The sequence below is a fragment of the Mercurialis annua genome, linkage group LG7 (assembly GCF_937616625.2).
Source record: "Mercurialis annua linkage group LG7, ddMerAnnu1.2, whole genome shotgun sequence".
NCBI lineage: Eukaryota > Viridiplantae > Streptophyta > Magnoliopsida > Malpighiales > Euphorbiaceae > Mercurialis > Mercurialis annua.
Genome location: NC_065576.1, coordinates 32741553 through 32749862, shown reverse-complemented (window position 1 = coordinate 32749862; position 8310 = coordinate 32741553).

Sequence of the window (8310 nt, the reverse complement as noted above, 5' to 3'; positions counted from 1 at the left end):
TTGGGCCTGAATCCCTTGTAAGCCCACATGAAGCTCTTATCCAACAACTATTTGGGCCGGTGTAAACAATGCCCCCAACAAGCTTGAAACATTTATTTTTGGGCTTGTTCTTCACTTAATCCTCCCTTTGACGCTTCCAGGCCCATCACTGAGGCCCAAATCATTGCAAGGAAATTTTAAAGGGGTGCGCACCCATAAACCTTTCGGTACCCCTTTAAGCCACGTCATCTCCAGCTGTTCTCCATGATGCCACGTTTTGGCCCCACGACCTTTCGGCTTCCTCTGATTTTGTCTTTTAACAAAAATTTCATTTCATTTCATCACTTACCTACTCTCTCTGCATTTATCAAGCTTTCTCTCTCCTCAGCAACCTCGAGTAATTCACCAAGTCTCTTCTGGTAAGTTTTCGCCCTAACTTCTCCTGTCTTTGATTCGCCTCTTTTAACCATCCGCCTAACTGAGGGATCTTCGTTTTCTACAGTTATCATGGCTGCCCCCAACGATACCATCGCCTCCCAAGTGACCGATAAGATCACTGAGATCCGTGCTGCAGCTCCGAATACCGACTTTCAGGTAATAATAAAAACTAGCGACAATCAAGAATGCGTCGGTCCAATTCTTGTCTCGCCCAGCCATCTGTGCGACATTGCTACCCCATTTCATGAAGAAGTACCCCCTCGTTTTTCACTCCCTCACCAATCATCTGTCTGGGTAAACACCATGTTCCGAAACTGGCCGACCGAACACAAAGGGTACCAAGAATGGGTCACCAGACTAAAACCTCACTTCGGCCAACTATGGAAGGATATCGGCCTTTATGACATGATCAACCTCTGCAAGGCAAGCAGGCCGATAGCGAAGCACTACATTATGGGCGCTTCTCTCTTCTGGTCAACTGCCGTACATTGCTTCTGTTTTAAGTTCGGCATGATGACAATCACTTTGCTGGATATGGCGGCCATCCTTAATATTCCAATCATCGGCGAGCGTATATCGCCCAATCTCGATGCCGAACTGCCCCCATTCAAACTGACAAAGGCTCAACGAAGCTACGGCCCTTTCATTAAACTGTTTATGGGCGAAGAACATTACAAGCCCGAGGTTAAGGAGCACATTGCTTTCCTCGCCTTCTTCATAGCCAAGTTCGTCCTCTGCACCTCTTCCTTCAGAGTGACTACAGACTGCTTCACCCTGGCCTCTGCTCTTGCTGAAGGGCGAAAATGCAATATTGGGGAATTCATGCTTGCCCATCTGTACCGAAGCCTTAATGAAATCGCCCCTCATGGCGACAAGAGGACCTTTCAATGCCCAAGCGGGCCCCTGTGGGTGTTGCAATTGTGGTTGGCCTTATACTTTCCTGAGCTGTTTGAGGTCGGCCCTCAGATCAAGGCCGAACTTTGCGGCTATCAATTAATCGCCGCTGGTACTCGCCTGCCTCACGTGTTGGACGTGTTGGAAGTGTTTACCAACTCCGTCAGAGCTTCGGAACTATTCTGCCCAATTCTCAACCTGAAGTATCTCCCTTCATGGCTTTTCGTCGCCTGGGATTGTGAAGATACAGATGAGGCTAAGGCCGATCCGTGGCTAAATCTAGGGGGACAGTATTGGGGCAGTTCTCTGAAGTCACGAAACCTTATCGCCGGTTTAGAATATAACCGTAGCAGCATCGAAGCCTATTGCCCCAACTATGTCGCCCGCCAATTCGGCTATTGTCAAGGAATTCCCTGTCCTTTGTTGATCTCCGTCAACAATCGCGGGACCTATAAACCGTCGATCGAAGATTACCCTGACCTTCAATTTATTCTTTGCCTTAACCGGGCTTATCTTCCCCCCATTTCTGAAATTTCTCGCCCTTCTATTTCCCCTTCCTGTACCTTAGAATACGAAAGCTGGTGGGCTTCAGTTATCGAGTCTTTCTTCGACCTCTCGCCCAAAGAAATACTAAGTCTTCATAATTTTCAATTACGTCCTTTATCTCGAAACCCTACTCATGCCGATCTGTTTCTTTTGCAGGCACCAAAACGCCCCCAATACGAAGGTAATCTCTTTCACCTCTATGAAATAGCTAAATTCGAACGTTTTTACAAGTTTAAATACGACCCCCTAGATCGCCCTGGCATGAACCTTAGGATGCAGCGCCATAGGCGAATGACTAGGCAGAAATATGACGAAAAAATGAAAAAGGTCTGGAAAGAACATTATGAAGTCAAATATCCCTACGAATTTTATCTTGCCCATATTCGCCCAAAATTTAAATATAAAAGTCCACCAGTACCTAAGGTTAACGAGTCTTTCTTCGACCTTGTCCTTAGGTAGGCTTCCCTCGGTGTCCGTTGTATTCGGCACCTTGCTTGATTGGTTCACCTGTTTGTCCTTGGCCATGGTTTCTGATCTATCCGAATCTGATTCGTCTACTATGTCACCTTCCTTCCGTTGTTGTCGGCGTATGGACCGAGCGTGCCTGGAATCGTCCTTAAAGTCCGTTTTTGTGCTAACCATAAACTGGTCCCCAGTGGAGTCGCCAAAAGATGTTCGCCTGGAAATATTCCGGACTCGAATCTTTGAATTTATAATCGGGATCGGTTTGAGGTTTGATACTTTAACGAACCTATGCAGATATTCACAGGGCTTGTTTGGTTAAAGACACTTAACCACGTGATCTAAGAAGTAATAATCTGGGAGTTAAGAACTCAGGCGAGATTAATACCGAAAACTACTCCTAAATTAAAACAATCCGGAGATTGCGAGATAAAAAGCACTGGGCTTGGTTTTTGATTGATTGATTTGTTGATACAAAAAATAATGAAGCTCTGAGCTATTTATAGCTCCTCATAATCAAGACTCCTAATTCAACTAGGATTAAAATTCTAAAAAGTAAAATACTCCTAATGAGTTACAAACTCCTAATAAGAAGAAAAAAGCAATAATTAAAAAACTTTTCGTTGGGCCTGAATCCCTTGTAAGCCCACATGAAGCTCTTATCCAACAACTATTTGGGCCGGTGTAAACAGGTTCAAAGATAAATGACGTAGTTTAAAGAGAATGAATTAGGGTTTTACCTTTGGTCTTCGGTCTATTTATATAGAATCCTCTCTCAGTAACCGATTCCAAGTCATCTTCTTGTGATTGTGTTTAATTCAGACTCATGCTGGAAAATAGGGATTATGTTAATCCCAATCTTTCCGGATTACTTGAGATCATATCAGTTAGAATCTGCGTCTGCTGACTAATGACCACTGTTTGGTGTCTACTGTCTGCTGCTCTTGTTTGACTATATGCATTGGGGTCAACTGCGTATCCATCATTAGCCCCTCCCCTCTCTATTCTGTAGCGCAATCATTTATGGTTGTTTGAAATAAAATCCGGGTAATTTTAATGCCAAGTCACCTTAAGTAGTTATCCCGTTTCATGCCGCGTGTTCCATTATTTGAATTTTCAAAAATTTGAAAATCAAAATCAAAAATCCATCTCTGTCGTTTCTCCTATGCGCCCTCTCTCATCCACGTGTCCTTTCACGCATTTATAACTTCCTCTCCTTCCTCATTTTTCAATTTACTCTTATTTTCTGCAATCTTCTTCCTTTCTTCTTCCTAAAATTCCTTTGTTATTCGTGCACATTCCTTGCTCCTCTCTTTGTTTTCTTTGGCGATCGTTCCTCTCCATACTTACCAGGTACTCTCTTGCCTCTTTTTAATTTATTTTCCTCGCATCATGACTCGTACTCGTTCTAGTGTAGCTACACCTTCCTCCGGAACCACCGTAGACTATCGTAGGGATTTGGTTGAGTTTATGTTTAGGATTGACGACAGTATGCTTTCTGGCATTCGCGAAGCGTACGACATCCCTTTTGACTATACTCTATACTCTTGTGATCCCTCATTTAGTGCTAATTTTCGCCCTGAGGACAATCGTGTCGTCGTCTATAAGGAACAACTTCGAGGCGGCCTTCGCTTCCCTCTAACTACTTTTCTTCGTGATTTCATTATTACCCACAAAATTCCTCTAGGGCAAATTCACCCAAATGCTATTCGATTGTTGTGCGCTTTTGCTGAACTGATTCATACCAAAAATCTCTTTCCAACCCTTGGCCTATTGGCTGAAGTTTTTAATGTTTCTAGACGGGCCAACGAATTCTATCTGTATCTTCCTTTTGTCCGGGGTAAACGACTGCTTGCTGGTCTCCCTAAACTTAACAAAGGCTGGCAAAACCTGTTTTTCTGTGTTGGTCATGAAGATTCTTTTGCCTCTTTTCCCCTTGCCTGGTTGGACAAACCTTTGAAAGTTGCTGTCACTAAACCTTCTAAGAAAGATCTGCTACTTCTGGAACAACTCATTGGTGCTGCGCGCATCAAATGTTTCAATGCCCCAGACTTAGTTAATAATTATCTGGCTCGCCTGTTTCCTGAATATGCTCCCCTTGCGAATGACTCTGATGACTCCCCAGATCCTAGTGCGGGTAGCCAATCTGTTTCCCATGAACCCACTGAGTCTGCGTCACTTATGGATCTAAGCTCTTCTGAAAAGGGTATGCTAACTTCTTTTTTTTGTAATTTTATTTAAATATGCTGATCTGTTCCTGTTGTGTTTACAGAAATGAACTACCTAGATGATATCAAGATTGTTGTGGAGGAGTTGCCCGGTGCAACGCCTTCTGCGTCTGCTCCTATTTCCTCTACCCCTACTGTCTCTGGGGGTTCTCAAACGATGTCTGCTTCGCGGACTGCGCCGAATAAGCCTCCTGTGCGAAAAGGGGATGCTTCTTTTAAGAAGGTGTCTGAGCCTTCTTCCCGGTTGAAACAGGGGTCTGCGAAGCGCCGAAAGCTTGACCTGGAATTATGTCCTGATCCTCGTGTTTGGATTGAAGAGCATCTTGGCTCTGCGTCAGTTCAGGATGCAGATGTATCTGGTCTGCATTCCCAATTTCTTCAATTGAACGGTGATATGGATGCTTGGAGGCAAATACCCGCTGATGATATTTTTGACAAGTTTGATGCCTCTTTGATGCATGTAAGTATGCTTTGTTAATTTCTTCCCATTCTTCTTACTTTGCTTGTTCTGTCATCGTGACCTGTCTACCGTTTGTTTAGGTGGTTCAAGGTGTTTCTGTTCTGCGTCAGCAGAAGAACCATTTGTTGGAAAAGCATGAACAAGAACTTGCCTCTCTGCGACGATCTACTCAAGCGGAGACGCAGAAGTTAAAAAATGTCTTGCAAGCTGCTGTAGATAAGGGCAAGATTTTGGAGCGAAAAGTTGCTGATCGCGACGCTTCTCTTCTGGAGGCGCAGAAGGTTCGCGATAGGTTGTTGTCTGAGCAAAAAGAAAATAGGAAGGATGTGAATGCCTACATCTCTGGTTGTTTAACCGACTTCTGTGCTACTGCTGTTGGGGTGGTTCGTCAAGATTATCCCGACTATGATATTGGGAAGTTCTTGGCCATTGACCTTCGTGCGTTGGGTCAACGTGTTATGGCGAAGACGGTTGCTAAGAAGAAGCTGTATGGGGAAGCTTCTGTGGACAAAAAGACATCTTCTGCGCCGCTTACACCCCGATCCGCATCTGGTGCTACATCGACTTCTGAAGATGAGTTGGCTTTTGACAAACCTCCTCCCTCAGAGACTGCGGTTATCAAGGGCGCAGATGACATCGAAGGAGAGAACCCTGAAGATCTTCCAACCGCCGATCCATCTGCTGTTGTTGAGCGTTCTGCTGATGCTGTTCCAGAAGATACTCTTCATGTGGAAGCTGCTGCAGAGAAGGTGCCGTCTGCTGAAGAGGATGGTGTTTCTGCTAAAGAGACTGCCCCTTCAGAGGATGAAGTTGCTTAGGCTGTTAAGCCTTTCTGTTTTTTATATTTGTTAAGCTAGCTTTCTTTTTGTAATTGTCTTTGGGACAAAAACTTCTTAGTTCTTTCTTTCATTTGGGGCACTTATGTTTTATTTGAACTGGCCCACTATTTTGAGAACTACTGTTTTTCTTAAGTACTGATGCTTTTTATGCTAAAAGAAAACGATGCGATGCTTTATTAAAATTTCAAAATGGTAGCAATTACATCTACTGGAAATACTTCTTCATGTCATTGATATTCCAGGTTCGGGGGAGAATCTGCCCTTCTAAGTGAGCGATTTTGTAAGCCCCCTTACCTACTACTTCTACGACTCGAAATGGTCCATCCCAATTGGCTCCCAACTTGCCAACTCCTGCTGCTCCTTTACCAATTTCTGCCTTTCGGAGTACCAAATCTCCTACTATAAAGCTTCTTCTTTTCACCTTAGCGTTGTGGTATTTAGCCATCTGCCTCCAGTACGCTTCAACTTTTACTGCTGTCTGGTGTCTTCTTTCTTCCAACAGATCCAAACATAAGCGCATGGATTCTTCATTCTTTTCTTCGTCAAAAACTTGAACTCTGAGTGAAGGCATACCGATTTCTACTGGTAACACGGCTTCTGCGCCATACACCAGACCAAAGGGGGTTTCTCCGGTGGCCTTTCTGGGTGTGGTGCGATATGCCCAGATGACTTTGTATAGCTCATCGACCCATCTTCCCTTCAGATCATCGAGTCTCTTTTTTATTCCTGTGAGGATAGTTCTGTTTGTGACTTCTGTGAGTCCATTCGTCTGCGGATGGGCTACTGAGGTGAACTTCAGCTTTATGTTCAACCCTTCACAGTATGCTCTGAACTTGCGGCAATCGAACTGCTTCCCGTTGTCAGTGACTAAGGAATGTGGTATGCCAAACCTGCCCATTTATATTAGCAACATGCAAATCTATATGAGTATATGGTAAAAAATGAAATGTTCTACCTTCCCATGACTTCTCTTGATAGCCAAGTTTGAATCTTCTCCGTGGTGATCGTCTTCATCGGCTCTACCTCCACCCATTTGGTAAAGTGATCTACGGCTACCACGATGAACTTTACTTGTCCCCTTGCTGGGGGGAAAGGTCCCAGTATGTCTACGCCCCAAGTCATGAACGGCCATGGACTACCGATGGGGTGTTGCTCAGATGCTGGTGTTCGTATTACTGCGCCGAACTTCTGACACTTATCACATTTAAGTACTAGGTCTTCTGCGTCTTTCTTCATGGATAGCCAGTAGAAACCTTGTAAGGATGCTTTCCTAACTAGGGCTGCTGATGCCTCATGGGCCCCGCAGATCCTCTCATGAATCTCCTGCAGAACATATAGGCCCTCTGTCTTCGTCAGGCATCGAGACCATGGGTGCGTAGCCGATGCCCTGTAGAGTACTCCTTCTAGGACTTAGTACGACGCTGACTGTCGAACTATTTTTACTGCTTCAGCTGTTTGTTCTGGGAGAGTGCCTTCTGTTAGGTATGCCAATAGTTTCTGCATCCAGGTGTCTACTTATTCAATAGGTAGCATTTCCTCCTCTGCCTCTACGGAAGAAGCCGATCACTCTTCTTTCATTTTCATCTCCATGAAACGCTGGTTCTTTGTGGCCGCTGCTTTGGCGATTGCATCTGCGGCTGCATTTTCTTCTCTGGGTATGGGGCAGATCTCCCATTCTCCTCCAAATCTCTCTATGTCATTCAAGAGCTCTTTTGCTTTCTCCATATATCTTGCCATCCTTGCCTCTTTTTCTTGGAACTGTCCTCCTATTTGTCCTGTGACTAACTGGGAATCGCTATGGACTCGTAGGACTTCGGTTTTCATTGCTTTCGCAATTGACAATCCTGTTATGAGAGCTTCATATTCTGCCACGTTATTGGTTGCTTTAAATGCCAAGTGTACTGCATACTCGATTGTTATTCCCATCGGTCCTTCCAAGACAACACCTGTTCCAGCTCCGAGGTCATTGGACGCTCCATCTACATAGAGATTCCAAGTAACTGCTTCTCTGGGTTCTTCGGTGTCTGGTTTCTCCGTCATCTCTATTACAAAGTCTGCGAGTGCTTGTGCCTTTAATGTTTTCCTCGGCTCATATCGTATATCATGTTCCCCCAATTGGGCGGACCAGCTAACCATCCTTCCTGACGTTTCTGGTCTCTGCAATGCCTTCCTCAGAGGTTGGTTAGTGCGTATAATGACCGTATGCCCTTGAAATATGGCCTTAACTTCTTTGCTGCTACTACCACCATTAATGCCAACTTGTCAATTGTTGGGTAATTTAACTCCGCGCCTTTCAACGTCCTGCTGGAGTAGTAAATGGGCAGCTGCTCTTCTTCTTCCTCTCTCACTAGTACCGACGCGATCGTTTCTTTACCTGCTGATAGGTACAAGTACAGAACTTCTCCCGCTTTTGGCCGACTGAGTAACGGCGGGCTGGTTAAAAAGACCTTCAATTCTTCGAAAG